The sequence below is a fragment of the Herpailurus yagouaroundi genome, unplaced genomic scaffold (genome assembly GCF_014898765.1).
Source record: "Herpailurus yagouaroundi ecotype Mexico unplaced genomic scaffold, PumYag 139, whole genome shotgun sequence".
In the NCBI taxonomy this organism is placed as follows: Eukaryota; Metazoa; Chordata; class Mammalia; order Carnivora; family Felidae; genus Herpailurus; species Herpailurus yagouaroundi.
This window is the reverse complement of record NW_024412394.1, coordinates 49,516,336-49,536,441: the sequence shown is the minus strand read 5'-3', so window position 1 is coordinate 49,536,441 and position 20,106 is coordinate 49,516,336. Positions and strand designations below refer to the sequence as shown.

At 39.8% G+C, this 20,106-nt stretch overlaps 1 protein-coding gene across 3 annotated transcripts in view; it reads left to right on the top strand.

Moving 5' to 3' along the window:
• The window catches only part of BACH2 (BACH transcriptional regulator 2), a 356,919-nt gene that overhangs the window by 186,082 nt on the left and 150,731 nt on the right, over positions 1-20,106 (top strand). The window contains exon 3 of one of the 3 annotated variants that reach the window (XM_040474178.1): positions 18,427-18,575. The exons of the other annotated variants lie outside the window; for them this stretch is intronic. The gene's annotated coding sequence lies outside the window, so the exon portion shown is untranslated. The remainder of the gene's footprint in view (positions 1-18,426; positions 18,576-20,106) is intronic. 3 annotated transcript variants of the gene reach the window in all.

Below are 20,106 nucleotides of genomic sequence, written 5' to 3'. Positions count from 1 at the left end.
TCCGATACCCAGATTATGCTCAGAGGAGCATCATACGGACACGTTTTGCCTTGGAGAGCTGGGGCTTTTACGGGCTGGGATCTTGGTGCCTGAGAGGAGGAACAAGGTCTTCTACACAGCAGCTCCTGGCTCTCTTACACCTCCCCACTCAGTCAGACGTTGCATAGAAATTCTCAGACTGCGTAGTGGTAGAAAATAACTTTCTGAATCAATCAAAGTGTGATATTTTGATCCTTTCACATGCCTGGGTATTCTGAGCAAATGCATACTTAAATCAGTGAATCATGGATCAAGATGCTAAGTAGGTCTCTGAATGCTGGTTGGCTGGAAATCAATTTTTAAACCTGAAGCAAATATAGTCGAATAAAAAATATATATTAATTTGTGTCACGTTTAGTAGTTTTTGTGTGAGTAACCACCACTGTCCCTCCAAGAAATGTACATAGGGAGTCTGTCCTGAGGTAGAAGAGTGTAGGTAGGAAGTATCTACATGAAAACCCATAAGAGGTCTCTGCTGATAGGAAGGTTCTTTTATAAGGTTCCTTCGAAACCCCTTTAGGATGTGGTTTCCCATTGACACAAAACTTTAAACTTTATTACTTTGAGAATGGTGAGGCTAGATCCTGTAGCATCCTTACCTAATGATACCCACTAAAAAGACCTAATGGGATGGACTGAGAACCTGACTTGTCTTTATAACAACCCTTTGTGGAAAATAGGCTTATGTGTCACAGTGTATACTGGAGCTCTAGGAATTTATCTCCTAAATTATTGTATGGTCTGTCAGAGAATAGGAATGCCACTAAGACTATGACCCAGAAGCAGGAACATCACCCAGTGCCAAGGGAGGAGGGACTACTAGCATTGACTTCTTTTTGCAGTGCAATTTAAGGGTCGAATTTATAGGCTGAGATCTACCTGTGCTTTGGAATACTTAAAAATATTTAAGACTCCAGTCCACAAAAAGAGAGAAACATAACTAACAAACAAGGTTGCAGGATAGAAGGTTAATATACAAAAATCAATTTTATTTCTGTACACTAATAATGAAACACTGAAAATGAAATTAAGAACAATTCCATTTGCAATTGTACCCAAAACAATGAAATATTCAGGAATAAATTTAACAAAAGAAGTGCAAGACTTATACACAAAACTACAGAATGCTATGGGAAGAAATTAAGAACTAAATAAATGGAAAGACATCCAATGTTCATAGATCAGAAGACATAATATTTTTAGAATGGCAGTACTACCCAAACTGATCAACATGCATATTCAATGTAATCCCTATCAAAAATCCCAGCTAGCTTTTTTTGTGGAAATTGACAGGATAATTTAAAAATCCATATGGAAATGCAAGGAGCCAAATTAGCTTGAAACAGTCTTGAAAACAAAGTTTGAGAACTCACTCTGTGATTTCAAAATCCTACAAAGTTACAGTAATCAAGACAATGTAGTCATAGGACAATGGAATAGAATTAAGAGTCTAGAAATAAATCCTTATGTTTGTGGTCAAAGTTGTTCAACCAGGGTGCCAGGAATATTTGATAGGGAAAGAATAGTCTTTTCAATAAAAGGTGCTGGGACAACTGGATATTCACATGCAAAAGGATGAAATTGGACCCCTACCTTACACTATACACAAAAATTAATTCAAGGGGCACCTGAGAGGCTCAGTTGGTTGAGCATCTGACTCTTGGTTTCTGCTCAGGTCGAGATCTCATGATCGTGGGATCGAGCCCTGCATTGGGCTCTGCGCTGACAACATGAGGCTGCTTGGGATCCTCTCTCTCTCTCTCTGTCTCTCTCTCTGTCTCTCATTCTGCCCCTCCCCCACTTGTGCTCGCTCGCTCTCTCTTTCTCTCTCTCTCTCTCTCTCTCAAAAATGAATAAACATAAATATTTTTAAATTTTTAACTCAAAATAGATAATAAAACTAAATGTAAGAGCTCTTACTAAATGTGAACTAGATGTAAAACTCTCAGAAGAAAATAGGAATAAATCTTTGTAACCTTGTATTAGACAAAGTGTTTTTAGATGTGACACCAAAAACACAAAAGAAAAAAGGAAAAATAGATAAATTGAGCTTTGTAAAATTAAAAACTGCTGTGTTTCAAAAGAAACCATTAAGAGGGGTGCCTGGATGGTTCAGTCAGTTAAATAAGTATCCAACTCCTGATTTCTGCTCAGGTCATGAAATCATGATTCATGAGATGGAGCCCCACATCAGGCTCCACACTGACAGCATAGAGTCTACTTGGGATTCTCTCTGTCCCTCTGTCTCTGTCCCTTCCCCTTCTTGTGTGTTCTCTCTCTCTCTGTCTCTCTGTCTCAATATAAATAAACTTTAAAAAAATTAAGAAAATGAAAAAGTAATCCACAAAATGGGAAAAGATATTTGCAAATTGTATGTTGGATCAATGATTGGTATCAAAATATATAAAGAATTCTTACAATTTAACAGTCAAAAGACAACCCAATTAAATAATGGGCAAAGGATTAAAAGCATTTCTCCAGCAAATACATACAAATAACCGACAAGTGCATGAAAGGGTGCTTAATATCATAGTCACTAGGGAAATGCAAATCAAAACCACAATGAGATTCCACTTTACCCTCACTAGGATAGCTAAAGACAGGAAGATAGTAATAAGTGTTGGTGAGAATGTGGAGAAAGCTGAACCATTGTCAGTTGCTGGTGAGATTGGAACATGGTGCAGCCATTTTGAAAAGCAGTTTAGTAGTTCCTCAAAATGTTAAATATAAAGTTACCACATGACCCAATGTATTGCTCAGGGTTCTCCAGAGGAGCAGAACCAATAGGGTATGTGTATGTATATATATATATATACACTCTCTCTCTCTCTCTCTCTCTATATATATATATAGTATATGTATATATAGATTTTTTTGATTTAAATTCAAGTTAGTTAACATACAGTGTACTATTAGTTTCAGGAGTAGAACCCAGTGATTCATCACTTACATATAACACCGACTGCTCATCCCAACAAGTGCCCTCCTTAATGCCTATCACCATTTAGTCCATCCCCCTCCCCCCAGCCACCTACCCTCCAGCAACCCTCAGTTTATTCTCTGTATTTAAGAGGCTCTTATGGTTTGCCTCCCTCTCTGTTTTTATATTATTTTTCCTTCCTTTCCTCTGTGTTCATCTGTTTGGTTTCTTAAATTCCACATATGAGTGAAATTGTATGATATTTGTCTTTGACTGACTTATGCTTTGCATAATACCCGATAGTTCCATCCACATTGTTGCAAATGGCAAGATTTCATTCCTTTTGATCACTGAGTAATATTCCATTGTGTGTGTGTGTGTGTGTGTGTGTGTGTGTATACACCACATCTTCTTTATCCATTCATTAGTCGATGGACATTTGGGGTCTTACCATAAGGCTATTGTTGATAGTCCTACTATAAACACTGGGGTGCGTGTGCCCCTTCCAATTGGCATTTTTGTATCCTGTGTATCCTGTGGGCATTCTGTATCTTTTGCACTACCTAGTAGTAGAGTAGTTCTATTTGTAACTTTTTGAGGAAACTCCATACTGTTCTCCAGAGTGGCTGCACCAGTTTGCATTTTACCAACAATGCAAAAGTGTTCCCCTTTCTCTGCATCCTCACCGACATCTGTTGTTTCCTGAGCTGTTAATTTTAGCCCTTCTGACAGGTGGGAGGTAGTATCTCATTGTGGTTTTGATTTCTATCTCCCTGATGATGAGTGATGTTGAGCAACTTTTCATGTGTCTGTTACAGAAAGATTTATTTTAAGGAATCGCCTCACAGTTGCGGAGACTGGAAAGTCCAAAGTTCACAGGTAGCCTGGCAGGCTGAAGACCTAGGAGAGAGCTGATGTTGTAGAGCAAGTCCAAAGGCAGTCAGCTGTCAGAATTCCCTCTTGCTTGGGAGAGGTCAGGCCAGTCTTTTTTTCTTAAGGCCTTCAATTGATTGGATAAAGCCTACCCACCTTATGGAGGAGAATTTGCTTTACTCAAATCTAATGATTTAAATATGAATATCATCTTAAAAATACCTTCCCAGCAACATTAAGATACATTTGACTAATATCTGGGTACCGTTGCCCAGACAAATTGATCCATTAAATTAGACATCACATACAGCTATGTATCCAAGAGAATTCAAAACCTATGTCCACACATATCAACTGTACTTAAGTGCTCATACCAGCTCAAGAGTGGAAACAACTTGTATGTCCACCAACTGATAAGTGAATAAACAAAATATGATATATACATACAATGGATTATTATTCAGCCATAAAAAGGAATGAAATATTGAAACACACTACAACATGGATGAACTTTGAAAACATTACACTAAGTGAAAGAAGCCAGATAGAAAAAGCCATATAGTATCTGGTTCCATTTATGTAAAATGTGCAGAATGAGCAAATCCATAGAAACAGAAAGTATATAAGTGGTTGCCAAGGGCTGAGGGGAAGGGGAAATGGAGAATGAATAGCTGTGAATGGGATGGGGTTTCTTTTTGGGATGATGGAAATGCTTTGAAATTAGTCAGTGGTGATGGTTACACAACTCTGTAAATATACTACATACCATTGAATTATACACTTTAAAATTATGAACTCTGTGGTGCATGAATTATATTGCAATAAACCTGTTAAAAAGATACTTAAGACTCCAAGCATATGTGGTCCCAGCTACCTAATAGATAGCAGCAGGGGTTGCTTCTGTAATGCAGGATGGGAGCCACCTGGGTGCTCGGTCAGTTAAGCATCTTGGCTTCAGCTCAGGTCAGGATCTCACGGTTCGTGAGTTCAAGCCCTGTGTCAGTCTCTGTGCTGATAGCTGAGAGCCTGGCACCTACTTCAGATTCTGTGTCTCCCTCTCTCTCTCTCTACCTCTCCCCTGCTCATGCTCTGTCTCTTTGTCTCTCTGTCTCTCTCTCTCTCTGTCTCTCTCTCTGTCTCTCTCTCCCTCTGAAAAATAAGAAACATTAAATTAATTAATTAATTAATTTAAAAAATGCAGAATATATGCTGAATCCCATAAATGAAAAGCTAGAGAGGGGAGATGGGAACCACCATTTTCTAGGCACCTCTGTGTCTCAGGAACTGTGTGTGTGTGTGTGTGTGTGTGTGTGTGTGTATACACATCAGCTCATTCAATCGTAGTTAAAAATAAAAAAAAGTCTTACAAGTTGGTATTATCATCCTTATTATTTTATATTGGGAAATTGAGCCTTTTTTAAAATTAGTGGCCGGGGCGCCTGGGTGGCGCAGTCGGTTAAGCGTCCGGCTTCAGCCAGGTCATGATCTCGCGGTCCGTGAGTTTGAGCCCCGCATCAGGCTCTGGGCTGATGGCTCGGAGCCTGGAGCCTGTTTCCGATTCTGTGTCTCCCTCTCTCTCTGCCCCTCCCCCGTTCATGCTCTGTCTCTGTCTGTCCCAAAAATAAATAAAAACGTTGAAAAAAAAAATAAAAAAAATAAAATAAAATTAGTGGCCAAAGTCAGTCAGCTAGCAAGTTGGGATTGGACTCAGGTCTGTCTGACTTCAGGCTCATTCTCCTCCTACTGCACCATACTGCTGCCAATGAAGAAACCCTGTCCCTGACTGGACAGACCACATGGCCTGCTGCTTAGCGTGGTGGTCACATTGTTCCCAAGGTTGAAGGTATGAAAGGCTGAAGGATGCTTTTGGAGAAAAAGCAAAGGAATTAAATACAAAACAGACATTGTTAACATTAATGGTAAAGATTGTCACGTTAATCCTCTGGGATGCTCCAGGGACCCAGTACAGACAGAGGCCTGGAGTCAAAGTGAATTCTTTTTTGGAGCTCATTTACAGTGGGGGATTTTTGCCTAGGGTCTGTAGGCTCATAGGAGATCCTTTGACTCCTTCCCAGTTTGTGGAAATATTTTGTATATATGCATCTTTTTATGGGGAGAAAGTCATCGGTTTGTTAAAGGACCTATGACAGGAGTAGGTTTTAAAAAATTAGTTTAGATGTTTCTCTTAAAGTGCCAGGCTAATTTTCTGGCTGTGCGATAGATTGTGTTAAATGGTCTGGCACTCCTAATTTTTGGAATAAAAATGAATTCTTAGTGAATGATCTCACTGCCTGCAGTGCTGTCTGATTCCATCCTGGCATTTGATAGAACTTGTTAGGGGATTAGGTAAGACAGGATGTTGGTACATTTGAGGTCATTAAACCAAGAAGGGAAGAGGGGGAAAAAAAAAGAAGTCTTGCTAAATATATTGTGGAGTTGAACTAAATGCTGAATAGCTAAGGGACGTTCTTTGTGCTCTGTGCCAACACTTTTAAACCCTGCTTAGAAGCAGACTGGAGTGGCGGAGACAGCTCCATCTAGATGCAGCACATTGGTAAATGCCTATCTTTCCAAGAAATACTGTTTTACTTGTCCTTTTATGGAGGAAGCATGGAAGGCTGTGATTTCCTGGGTTGCATAACATTTTTGTGAGCAGATACAGCTAGTGGAGAACCTAGAGAAACAACAGGCTACCTTTTCACCCAGAGGCCAGCATTCTCATAGTTCTGATTGCAAGACTGGGAGAATCATGGAGAATATGCCACAGAGAGTCTACTATATATGAAAGGTTTTGTTAGATGAAATATAACCCCCAAAGCTTATTCTCTACTTGTCTTTTCCTTCAGTCTTGTTTTGGGGCGTTCATCCATCTCATTTTGAATTTACTATTCAAAAAATACGCTTAAAAATGTATTGGATGAGGGGCGCCTGGGTGGCTCAGTTGGTTAAGCGTCCAACTCTTGATTTCAGCTCAGGTCATGATCTCATTGTTCATGAGATCAAGCCCCGTGTAGGGCTCTATCTGACAGTGCAGAGCCTGCTTGGATTCTCTCTCTCCCTCTCTCTCTGCCCCTCCCCCACTTTCTCTCTGTCTCAAATAAATAAACATTACAAATTGTTTTCATGTATTGGATGAGTAATGGTGATGGTTGCACAGCAAAATTAATGTACTTCATTCCACTGAACTCTACACAAAGATGGGTAAAATGGTAACTTTTAAAAAAATTATTTATTTACATTCAAATAAATTAACATACAGTGTAATCTTGGATTCAGGAGTAGAACCCAAATTCATCACTTACATATAACACCCAGTGCTCATCCCAACAAGTGCCCTCCTTAATGCCCATCACCCATCTAGCCCATCCCCCCCCAGCCACCTCCCCTCCAGCAACCCTCAGTTTGTTCTCTGCATTTAAGAGGCTCTTATGGTTTGCTTCCTGCTCTGTTTTTATCTTATTTTTCCTTCCTTTCCCCTGTGTTCATCTGTTTTTTTTTTTCTTAAATTCCACATACAAGGGAAATCATGTATTTGCCTTTCTCTGACTGACTTACTGCACTTAGCATATAATACACTCTAGTTCTGTCCATGCTGTTGGAGATGGCAAGATTTCAACATTTTTGATCGCTGAGTAGTGTTCCATTGTATACATTATATACCACATCTTTTTTTTAAGTTTATTTATTTTGAGAGAGAGAGAGAAAGAGAGAGACAGAGACAGAGTACAAGTGGGGGAAAGCCAGAAAGAGAGGGAGAGAGAGAGAATCCCAAGCAGGCTCCACACTGACAGCATAGAACCTGAGGTGGGGCTCAAACTCACGAACCATGAGATCATGACCTGAGCTGAGACCAAGAGTCGAACGCTTAACCAACTGAACTCCCTAAGTGCCCCCTACCATATCTTCTTTATCCATTTGTCAGTTGATGGACATTTGGGCTGTTTCCATAATTTGGCTATTGTTTATAATGCTGCTATAAACATTGGGGTGCATGTGCCCCTTCAAATCAGCATTTTTGTATCCTTTGGATAAATACCTAGTAGTACAATTGCCGGGTCGTAGGGTAGTTCTGTTTTTATAAATGATAACTCTTATGTTTTGTGTATTTTGCTATAATAAAAACATGTACTGGATGATACAGAGGGAAAAGCCATTCACCTTTGAGATGGGAATTCCAAGTATCTTTATGTGGTAAATATTAACCCCTTTCCTCTGTGTGATATGAGCATGTAAGTAATCAGTGAAAGCTTATGTGGGGTGAAAATGCTCACTGAAGCACTGTGTGGTCCCAACTGTGACACTCACTCACTGGCTGTGGGACCTGGGACATGTATCCAAAGCAGATGGTAAGTCCTCAGTAAATGCTGCTTTCTCCTTCCCAGCCTCTCCTCACACCACAGGGTCCTCATCAGTAAAAGGAGGAGGTTGAACTCACTGGTCTCCAAGGTCCTTTCAGCCCTGCTGATCCATGCTTTATGAAAAAACAGAAACAAAAATAGGTCTGCAGAACAGCATCCAGTCTGTACAGATAACTGCAGTCCCCTGTGTACAGGCATAGCAGCTTCTGCAGCATCTGGCTTTCGCTGGCCTCTGCTCACTATTTTATCTTTTCCTCAGCCTGCAGAGAATCACCCATAAGCTTAGAAGAAAAAAAGATTGAGGTGGCCCAAGACAGAGGGCTGGGATGAGGGGCCTGGCAGTGGGTGTCAGGCTGGGTGCAGTGCCTACACCACAACAAGACCAGAGTTGGCTCCAATGGTGCCATGTGGTTATGGGTGCCATGGGATTCTGAGCCACGGCCCCAGATTCACTGAAGGGTATATGACCACAGCGAGATTAAGCACAATGATTTTTATATAAAGCATGTGGTGGCAGGAACATAGAGACTATAGATCCAGAGAGAGAAGCTAAGTTTGCCATGTGAGGAAAGGGCAGCAGGTAGCAGAGCCTGTGTGGCCGAGGAAGAGGCTTATGTGAGGGTATGGGATGGCAGCTGGAGAGGAGGGTAAGGGCAGGTTTGTGGCCAGAGTCTCCAGTCATGGTTCAGGCTAGAAGCAGGTGAGATCTGGCTATAATAAATCAAAGCATAGGTACGGCTATATGCTGAGTCTTGGGAGTCCTCCTAACACATTACCCAATCTGGGGTGATCCTGGGGACTTTCAGTGCCAAGAGGGAATTGAAAACAGAGAAGCCACTTACCATCACAGTAGGAGTGGGCCAGGTGAGAAATGACGGTGTTGGCAGTAGAGATGGAGAGGGGTGGACAGATTAGAGATAGAAGTTGAAGGTAGAATCCACAGCACTTGCAGATAGATTAGATGTTAAGAAGTGAGAGGAAGAGAGGAAAATCAAAGGTAACTCCTAGGTTTTCAGCTGGAACAACTGGGTCAGTGGTATTGCCTTTTCCTAGAATGGTTAATCACACCCCTCTTGAACAACATATGCCTCGCCTGTCTTCAAGGCCGATGGCCAAACTTGTTGTGACCCTCACATCCGCAGTGAGCTCTGTGTGGACCTCACCAGCCTCACTTGGGGACAGCCCACCAGCACCTTGCCTTGTGTGAGACCTTCCTGGCACCGACACCTGTGCAGCTTGGGAGTCAGGGGGCACCTGCCCTTGACAGATGAGGCCAGCAGGCATTTACAGCTCCCAAATGGGTAGGACTCTGTAGGCTTTTCTGGCTGATAGAAGCACAGGCAGAGCCAAAGTTCTCAGACAAGGGAAAGGAGGCAGATAGCCCAGACCAAACCTGGTCCCAGTATCAAACCTGGGAGAAGTTGAGGCACTATTGATGCCCATCCAAGTTCTCCGGAAACTGCCCTTCACTAAGTTGAGAAGCAGGCTCAACATGCATACCCGTCTGCATTCTTGCAGATGAACTTAATCATTGACTGTGTGATTTCATGGATGATCTTTGACATAAGGAGGGAAAATATAGTACTTGAGCCCTAAATGGTACATTGTAGCCTGCTTCAGGCCTTCTCGGCTTGGGTATTGCCAGGAATAGTCATGCTCTTCTGAGACTGAGACCCAGAGTGAGATTCCTCATACAGTGTTTTCACCGCCATGTCCCATGACTGAGGACAGGTATCCAATGATTTAACTCAGCTTTAGAGAATGATCTGGGTCATTTTTTAATAAGCTACCTGGTAGTACTTTTATTTAAAGAAACTGCAGTAGAAAAAAAATTATTTAATTTTAATTAATTCCAATTTAATTCTAATGTGTGAAATGTAACTAACAAGTTAATTAATTCTTTTTATACAAATAATCAGATTATGGTAGGACCCACAGCTTTATCAGGTTACTTTGACATTTTACTGGTAGCATGTGGGAAATTGATCATGTTTCCTTTGGGAAGAAGGATATAATCTCCCCAAATTATAGTGGATGATGGTGTTGTAGAGGAAGGGAGGAGCCTTTAGAGTCAGGTGGACACAGATTCACATTGCATGTCATCCCCTCCAGTAGTGTGACCTTAGCCAAGACATTTATCCTGTCTGAGCCATGGTCCTTTCATCCAACAGATGAGTTAGTAATACCTGCAAAATTCCTAGTGTAGTTCCCAGAACACAGAATTTCTCAGCAAATGGAACTTTATTATTATTATTATTATTATTATTATTATTATTATTATTATTTTAATGTTTATTTATTCTGGGGGGAGAATGTGAGTGTGGGAGGGGCAGAGAGAGAGGGAGACACAGAATCCAAAGCAGTCTCCAGGCTCTGAGCTGTCAGCACAGAGACTGAAGCAGGGCCGGAACCCATGAACCACAAGATCATGACCTGAGTAGAAGTCGGACACCTAACCCACTGAGCCATCCAGGAACCCCTATTATTTTTATTATTATTATTATTATTAATAATAATAATAATAATAAATAGATGCCAGTACTTTTTTTATAATATAAAGTCCACAGAAACCCCAAAATTATTTCAGGTGAAAATTTGGACAGTCCAATGTATTTTGGGAACTTAAACTCATCTTGAATATCAAAGAAGTGAACTTTCTAGTTATAATTCTCCAACTAGAATAACTTGGTCCCAGCATCTGAAATATGTAAGTGGAAACTTTCAGAGACGTTTTCATCTTAATTTTCTCCATCCTGTCTGAAATGGCTATGTCTTTCTGGGTTGTAGCAAGAAAAAAAAGAAAAAAAAGCACATTTCCTTGCATCACCTTCCCATGCCAGTAGAGCAAAACACAAAAGCCACAAGATCTATGATTCAAAGGTCTTCTGCTTTATACAAGTGACTATTTAAATTGCTTGAAATGTAGATTTTTTAAAAATTCATCTCTGTAGTTTCCAAAAATTAACCCCTTTCTTTTTAAGCCCCTCTGGCCATAAAATGGTGTGTGACTACTCCACTTAGTGTTTCTGAGTATGAATAAGGATGCCAGAATCACTCTCAGTTTACATGTTTAATGCTAATGCTGTCACCAAATTTTTACTAGTATTGTGTACAGCATAGGACCAGTGGAACATTTGCGATTTGACCTTTTCTAGCTGCTGATAGTCTCTAAATGAAATTTGTGCTTTGGAACTAAGTTTTGAACTCTTGTTTTGTTTTCTGACCACTGTAATTTATCTTTGTACTCAATCCAGAGAGAAAAAGCAATGGGAGTGTGCGTTGTGTGTGTGTGGATGTGTAAGAGTCGTTTATTAACCCCTCAAATCAGTAGTCCAACTTTGGGCAGGGCACCAGAGTGGCATTTTAAAGTTAGGAGGTCAGATTGCCTCGATGGTATCATCCAAGTACGACACCACTGGGATACTGAGCAAAACCGAGTTATTTAGCTTAGTGAATATTTAGCTCAGCTGAATATCTATCACTCAGCTCAGCAAGTGATAATACTGTGGAGAGAATCAATTTAAAAACACTGTATCCGAGAGTATGATGCCTTTGTCCTCTTAAACTTAAGCAAACCTGGATTCAGGTTCAAACAAGAACATAAACCAATTCTAAATGCTTTGTTTGGTTTTTTTTTTTCTTTGTATCATTCAAAATTTCCATAAGGCAAGAAGAGGTGGTTAGCAAAGAATTGACAACAGGAGGACAGGGGAGGCAGTATTGGAAATTGGAAAAGCACGAAACCAAACCACTTTTATGTTTCTTAGAAATTATGTTGTTGGTATTAGATTTGTGATAAAATAGATATGTAGATAAAAATACCTCCACCTGTAATTTCCTGGGGAAAAGCAAATAGGGTTTTGTTCATTACATCCCATTAAAACCACTAGGAAAATCTTAGCTGAGAGTTGAATTGTAGAGACAAAGATGCAATCAGCCTTACTTATACACAAGGTACCTTCTAGAAACCCTGATCATTTCACTGCTAATTGGTAGCAGCGTTCCTTTGCCCACTGCTTGCAGCTCGAGATCCACTTGTGCTTTTATGACTGTTGCTGTAATTAAATACCATTTACTTTTTCTTAGGCTTAAGAATGCAGGTCCCACTGACTTTTGCTTTTAAGTGGATTTATGTTTGTGCAAGAGGGAATTACATACAGAAAATTTCCCATATCTGGGATATGTGACTTTACTTGTAAGCGAATGAACAGTAATCATTCAGATATCTCTTTTTAAACTTTCCCCAGCTTCTCTAACAGTAAATATGAAGAAATGAAAAAGCCGTGCTTTCGTGCTTAGTGTAGCATTACCATATCTACTCACCCACCTTTTCCTAAGCAGAGTCCTGTGAACCACTTCAAGGTTTTGTGAGGTCTTCAGAAATCAGTCTAGCTAAGAGATGCCACAAGGGCAGGAAGTGTCCATGGCTCTCATTCACCATTGTTTTAAAACACTTAACTGGTGCCCAGCACCCAGCAGGAGGTCAGTAAAAACTTCTTGAATGGGTGTCGTCCTGTGGGCTTCTGGGGTCTGAAGTGTATCCAAAAAACTAGTATGTAAGGCAGCCTAAAGCTGCACTGTCCAATAAAGTGACCACTAATAGCATGTGGCTGTTTAAATTTAATTTAAATGCATTAAAATTAAAATCCAGTTCCTCATGGATTAAAATCCAGTTGTACCATGTGCATTTACTGAGTATTAATATGTGGCTGGTGGCTGCCATATTGGACAGCACAGATATTGAACATAACAGAAAGTTGTATTAGTGCTTCTAGAATATTATTAGTAGAGGCCTAAGTTAGTGGCTCCAATCTTTTTAAAGTGAAATTCCCACGTGACCATGATGTGCACTCATAATACAAAAAAATAGCCGTTTCGCATCTCTCCCCCTCCCCCCAACACTGTAGGAATCCAGAGGTGGCTATCTCTTTGAAACTGAAAGCCAAACAACAGTGGGACTGTTAGCAAGACTGACCATTCGGGTGGTATATACCTATTTGTCTACACTACTTGTTAGTGTGTGAAATATCTGTACTGGTTAATTAGCAGCTGCTGGCAAGCATGTATTGAATACCTACTTTATGCTAGTCCCTGGGCTATTCTGGACGAAGAGGCAGTCCTGGCCTCCTGGAGCACATGGTCTCATGGGGAGAGCTCAGATGGCAAAAGGTAATAAAACTAACATATAAATAACTAATAACAATGCAATGTGTTCAGTGCCTTCGTTGGGATATGGAATACTGTGAAAATCATAAGAAGAGAGCAATCTGTAATTGGAGAGTTTGTAAGAAGGAATGGAGGCTGGAGGAGGGCTGGCAAGATGCCCTTTTCAATAATAATAAAAATAGGTACTGTTCTACAGTTAAAAAAAACTGTTCATAATAGAGAAATAAAGCCTATTTTTAGAAATGGAAAAAATAAGTAAATAAAAATAAAAATTTATTTATAAGCCGTCCCCACCCCCAAATCAATCAATCAATCAATCAATCAATCAATCAGAGCTGCTGTTTCAAGCTCCTCCAGTACCTCCCAAGAGGCCCTGGCCATTCACCTAGGATCCCCCGACCTCCCCTTAATCTAGCGAAACGAGTTTGCCCATGTCAGTCCCATCCCTGCGAGTGGGAGACTCCTCAAGAACCCCCACCCCAGCTCCAGAGGCCTCAGATTGGTGGGCGCTGCATTTAGCCTCCAGGAGAGACTTGCTCCCAAAGAATTATTAGGGCTGTCTTTCACCGCCATGGCCAAGTCCCAGATCGCAGAACCATGGGCCTCAAGGAGACCTTAAAATCATCTCATCCTATGCATTCATTGTTGTTACTAAAGAAGCAAGTCATGGAGTCACCCAGGTATTTTGTGGCCAATTTGTAGATAAAACCTGAGAGTCTCCTAACTTGATACTTTTTTATTTTTTGCCTTATCTTCCACCTGTCAGTTTCCTTAACCATGAAATGGGGGTGGATATCTTTATGCCTCACAGAGTTGCCAGTAAAAAGAATAATGATATTGTGTCCTATAGTTTGCAAGAACCCTTTTGTATACATTCTCCTTTAATCTATTTAATTCTCACAAGAACCCGTGAAAGATGTTAGGCTCAGAGGCAGTGAATGGCCTCCCCAAGGTAACAAAGCTGCTGTGATCCCAGAGGTCTCAGTCCCGTAGGGCTTGGGAAACTATACACTCTTGTAAATGTAAGATAACATAACCACATGGTATTACTAGTTTTTAGTTTGTGGTATTTTGCAGTTCAAGATTTAGTGACATTGAAAGTGATAACTTTGTTCAAGCAACGCATTTTTTTTACTTTGATAACATGCCAGTTGCACAGACTTTGGTTCAGCATTAAAACAGAAGTGGGCTGCTTCGAAGTATATTTTTAAAATGAGAGAATCCAAATTTGTAATTAGCTTCAGAAACGCTGGTTGTGCAGTTTGAGTATATAAAGAGCTTCTGGTAATCATTTCTGTTATTAGTGGTAGCTTATTTTATTTTTTGTATTTTCCCCCAAGCAATTAGGCATTTTGGAAAAAACAAAGTATGTTCTTTGAGGGGTCATTTCCTCTTACTGCTTTATTTTTCACACCTTATAGTCCTGGCATACTTAGAAAATTAGCCACATATATGACTGGCAAAGAAAAATCATTTTGGAGCCACTCTACTTACTTGACACCTAATTGTCAGGAGAATGTTATTTAAATTATAAAGAGAAGCCACAGTGAAGGAAATGATTCACTTCTTGATACATCTTTTGTCTTTTGATTTTTTGATAATTTTTAAGAAACATCCCTTACTTTTAAATAAGATTATTGAGAAGATCAATTCAACTCCCTCCCAAAATAAAATGGAATCTTTTGCCTTTCTTTCTTTTTCTTTCTTTTCCTTTCTTTCTTTCTTTCCTTCTTTCTTTCTTCCTCTTTCTTTCTTCCTCTTTCTTTCTTTCTTTCTTTCTCTCTCTCTCTCCCTCTCTCTGAACCCTAGCCATTTTACAGTATATACTATATTCTACTCTACAGAAATTGACTTTATTATTTTTTTTTAATTTTTTTTTTCAACATTTATTTATTTTTGGGACAGAGAGAGACAGAGCATGAACGGGGGAGGGGCAGAGAGAGAGGGAGACACAGAATCGGAAACAGGCTCCAGGCTCTGAGCCATCAGCCCAGAGCCCGACGCGGGGCTCGAACTCCCGGACCGCGAGATCGTGACCTGGCTGAAGTCGGACGCTTAACCGACTGCGCCACCCAGGCGCCCCTACAGAAATTGACTTTATAGACAAGGAAAAGAGTGGTGTTATTTCATTCCATATAACAAAGAAGTATCACTTCAATTTTTTTTTTACTAGCATATGAAAATTGTGGTATTCTCTACACCAATTATCCTGTAAGGATAAAAGGAAAAGAGAAAGAAAAATTATTAGACAAAACTATAAATGAAAAGGAACTTGGGTTGTGAGCCCTGACTTTATCATTACCAATTTATATACCACATTTGGGAAGTCACACTTGGGAAGAATGTATCTGTGTGTTTGTTTTTTGAAGTATATATCCTGTGTGTATCCTCATGTCTTTTCTGTGTATACACTGTTTTGTGTTATACAACAGACTCCCAACTCTCTGTGGTACTCTAAGAGATACGGCCTCCCTCCTGTAAGTATAGGACCTTCAAAGCATTTATTATTATCTAGAGTTTTCTTGGATTTTATTTGTGTCATTTCCTCTGCTTTGTGTAGATGCTAGAGAGGGTGCTAACAACAACGAAAAAGGGTAAAGGCAAAGTCTGTGGTTTATAACCAGACTTGGAGCCGTGGCATTAAGACACTAGGCTTGAATGGCTCTTTGAAATCCCAAACTTCTAACTGCTCCAAACTTATTAGAGTGGAACAGTGATTGATGAGTGAGCACATACTTTCAAATTTTGCAGCTACCAGTTTTAATACCAGTGCACACTGAACGAGGTAATGCACACAAGGTGCCCAGCACCAGAGTTGACACATCTTAAGCACTCACAAGGGTTAGCCATTATTATTAGCTTGTCTGATTTCACTTTGTCTTCACATCTCTTCCTGTTCTCTGATAGCCATGCTGAGCAGCAGCAAAATGTCCAAGAAATACAAAAACGCCAAAAGGAAAGGAAACACAAGTCCTCAGTAGCCTGGAAGCAGAATTTATCAGCCCACAAATAATTAGCAAATGACTGTCTGTCTTCTCATGATAATGTGTGAATTATTTCCGTACCACCTTCAAACTTAGGACCCCATGGACAAGTGACAGCTCCTCCATTGCCCAGATCTGACTCAGTCTAGTCTAATGAGGTTCCAGTTGATGGTAAACTCACATTAATCCCATTTCTCTTTTGTTATGTGAGAGACTATGAGCTATTCACTATCTTCTGTGTAAGAAAAACAAAAATAAAATCTCCTAAGTATGATTATCATTGATTAGAGCTTTGTTAAGATGTATGAGATGCAAGTGTATTTTTTCCTTGCCTATGATAATGTGGGTAATTAAACAAATTAACCAGGCACTCATGCTGTGTTAGGAGTGTAAATTGGTATGGCTTTTCTGGAAAATCATCAAGACCCTTAAAGTTTACACCAGTTGACCCAATAATTCTTGTTCTCAGATCCACCTAAGAAAGTATTCAGAAATTCAGATGATCTGATACTCAAATATGTCCCTCAAAGTGTTATTTGCATTAACAACAACGAAAAATGTAATTCCAAAAATGAAATCATTAAAAAAACCTTTTCTAAGTAGGATATAATATTACATAGACATTGAAAAGCATGTTTTTGAAGTGTTTTTAATTACTTGGGGAAACACTCACATTTGTGTAACACTGAAGGAAAAGTAGAAACAAAACTCTTGAGTTTTTTGTGTATCTGGAAAGAATACTGGTCTGCAAGCTTTTATCCCCAATTCTGAATCCAAAAGCATTCAAAAATCAAAAGGGTTTTTTTGTAACTTCTTTGGTAGAAAAACCTGGCCTGAACCAATGTGAGATTCTGTTTTATCCACCTTAATAGGAATATGCATTGGTTTTGCTACAAAAATATTACAAAATATGTCAGATTATGGGGTGCTGCTCCAGACCCTGATGGAATATTATGTGATAAATCATAGTTGCATCAAAATAGTTTTTAGAAGCGAACAATTCTGAATTCAGGAACATATTCTGAAGCTCAGGAGTTTCGGTTAAGGGGTTATGGAATTATACAACAAAATATCATTAGTGATTTATCAGGTCCAGGGCTACAGTTGATCCTTTTTTTTCCTTTATTTTATTTTATTTTAATTCCAGTTAGTTGAAATATAGTTATCTTAGTTTCAGGTGTACAATATAGTGATTCAACACTTCCATATATCACTGGTTGCTCATCACGGCAAGTGCACTCCTTGATCCCCATCACCTATTTCCCCACCCCCCTCCCACCTACCTTCCCTCTCCTTTATTCATAGTAGTTAAAAGTCTGTGTTTTGGTATTTTTTCTTTATGCTTTTCTAATGTTCTGCAATCAGCTGGTATCAATTTAGCATTAGAGAAATGTTTTAAAAATAATCATATTTAGGGGCACCTGGGTGGCTCAGTCAGTTAAGCGTCTGACTCTTGATTTTGGCTCAGGTCATGATCCCAGAGTCATGGGATCAAGCCCCACATCAGGCTCCATGCTGAGCATGGAACCTGCTTAAAATTCTCTCTCTCTCCCCTCTCCCTCTGTCCCTCTTCCTCGCTTATGCTCTCTCTCTAAAAAAATTTTTTTAATAAATATAAATTTTAAATATTATGTGAATAAACATATTTAAGGCATCAGAGAATCATCTCATCTCAGAATTCCCGAATGTATCCTTTGTTCCTGTATCTTCCTGTTATTGCAGCTGCATGTGTCTTTTAAACCAAGGTGTTCTCATTTGTTGAAAGGAAACATTCATGAGATTGGACATGGGTCTCATAACTGCTTTTGGGTTCAAAGAGCTCCCAGTGAGGGATGCTTACCTACAGGAAATATTCACCAAATAGGGCTTCCCTGTGGGTTGAGCTCAAGTATTATTACTATGGACCATTTTATCATGTTCTGTTTATGTGGAGTAGTCAAAAGGCAAACAGCCAGAGGCATAGCAAGTCAGATTGTGTCATAAAAGCGAGGGACACGGTGTGGCAGGATAGCAGGAGGGGAGGGAGAAATGTTAACCTGCGAGGTTTACTCTGCTAATGGACAGCTCTTCCCCCCTCCCCATTCAGGTGGACACTCACTGACCTGTCACAAGGTTGCCCTGCAAAGCTTTGGGGTCCATGTCTGAATGGATTGCTGTAGCCTTCTCATCTCTCCCTTCGCCCAGTTCCCTGCATCCTAAGACTCGAAGCCAGCACAGAGCCTGGAAAAATTACATGTAAGTTGTGACTGAGGTTTCTTTCCTGGAACCAAACAATGGTAAGAATTTTCTTAGATGATAATAACAAGTAGCCTAAACCCACATGGGTTACTTTTCTTTTAACAAAGTATCTCGAAAATGATAACTGAGGAAGGGAGCAGGGATTAGAATCTTCATATTGGTGCCTCCTTAATGCACTGGGTCTTTAACTTGCACCAGAATCACCTGGAGGTACAACTTCCTGGGCCTCATGCCCAGAATTTCTGATTCAGTAGATTTGGGGTAGGCTGGGAAGTTGCTGTTCAAACAAGTTTCCAGGTGATGCTGAAGTGAGTGGTCCAGGGACTCCTCCACTTTGAGAATCACTGCTTTAATTCACGTATAACTGAAAGGATGAACAATAAAGGGAGAAAAATATATTAAATATTCACTCTTAAATGTCACTAAATTAAGATATTTAGTGCTTTACTTAACCTATTGACTGATGTCTCAAGAAAAGAGATTGTGGGCGTCTGGGTGTCTCAATCAGTTAAGCATCTGACTTCAGTTCAGGTCATGATCTTATGGTTCGTGCGTTCAAGCCCCACATTGGGCTCTGTGTGTGGAGAGCTTGGGGCCTGGAGCTGCTTCAGATTTTGTGTGTGTGTCTCTCTCTGCCCTCCCCCCCCCCCGCCCACAAATAAATAAACATTAAAAATTTTTTTAAAAAAAGAGAGAGAGAAGGTTTTCTTAGGACCATCACATTTGAAAGTCCAGCCAAGTAAATGCTGTTATTCTGTACCAGCTTTAGAGTCAATAATACTGGTCATTCTTTGTCCTTGGAGTGCAACAAGGGTCTCAACTGTGCTGTTTTTAGGCTAAAATGACAGCTACAGTCTTTTTGCAGGTATGCTTATCACGTTTTAGATACACTCAAAAGGGAAGTCTTTTTTCCCCCAGATTGACAAATGTATTGCTGCTTTTCAAAGTGAATCATCATACTGTTATCTTTCTTCCCATACACTTACATGGGACTCAATTTACAAAACACATGTGGGAAGGGAGACACATCTCTAATAAATAGTCCAGGTCATCAAGTTCAGGTTCTTGTGGGGTTCTAAGTTCTCAGGACTGACATATTCTGAGGATCAGCATTTTGAGGATCAGCATTGGCTTTGGAACATGCCAATCACCTCTCCACTGAGGACAAGAACAATTTATTCCATGTTAATAGAAAAAAGTGGAAGATTTTGGCTCAACAAATGCACATTTGGATATATGTGAGCATACATGCAAATGTACATATGTGCCTATGAATATATATGCATTTGTATATTTCTAGCTTTCATTGTAAGAATTTTAAACATTTTTTCTTTTGTTTCATTGAGTCGGTGTGAGGATAAAAATAGTGTGAGTGATGCTGTCCAGGAAATGTATGAGAAATTTCTGGGCATTTTAAATCTGTGGATAAGCATTGTGATTTATAACATTTTACTTGGATATGGTAAATGTTCATTCAGAGGAGCACTTAGAACACACAGTTCTTTTATTAGAACTCTCAAAAATTGAG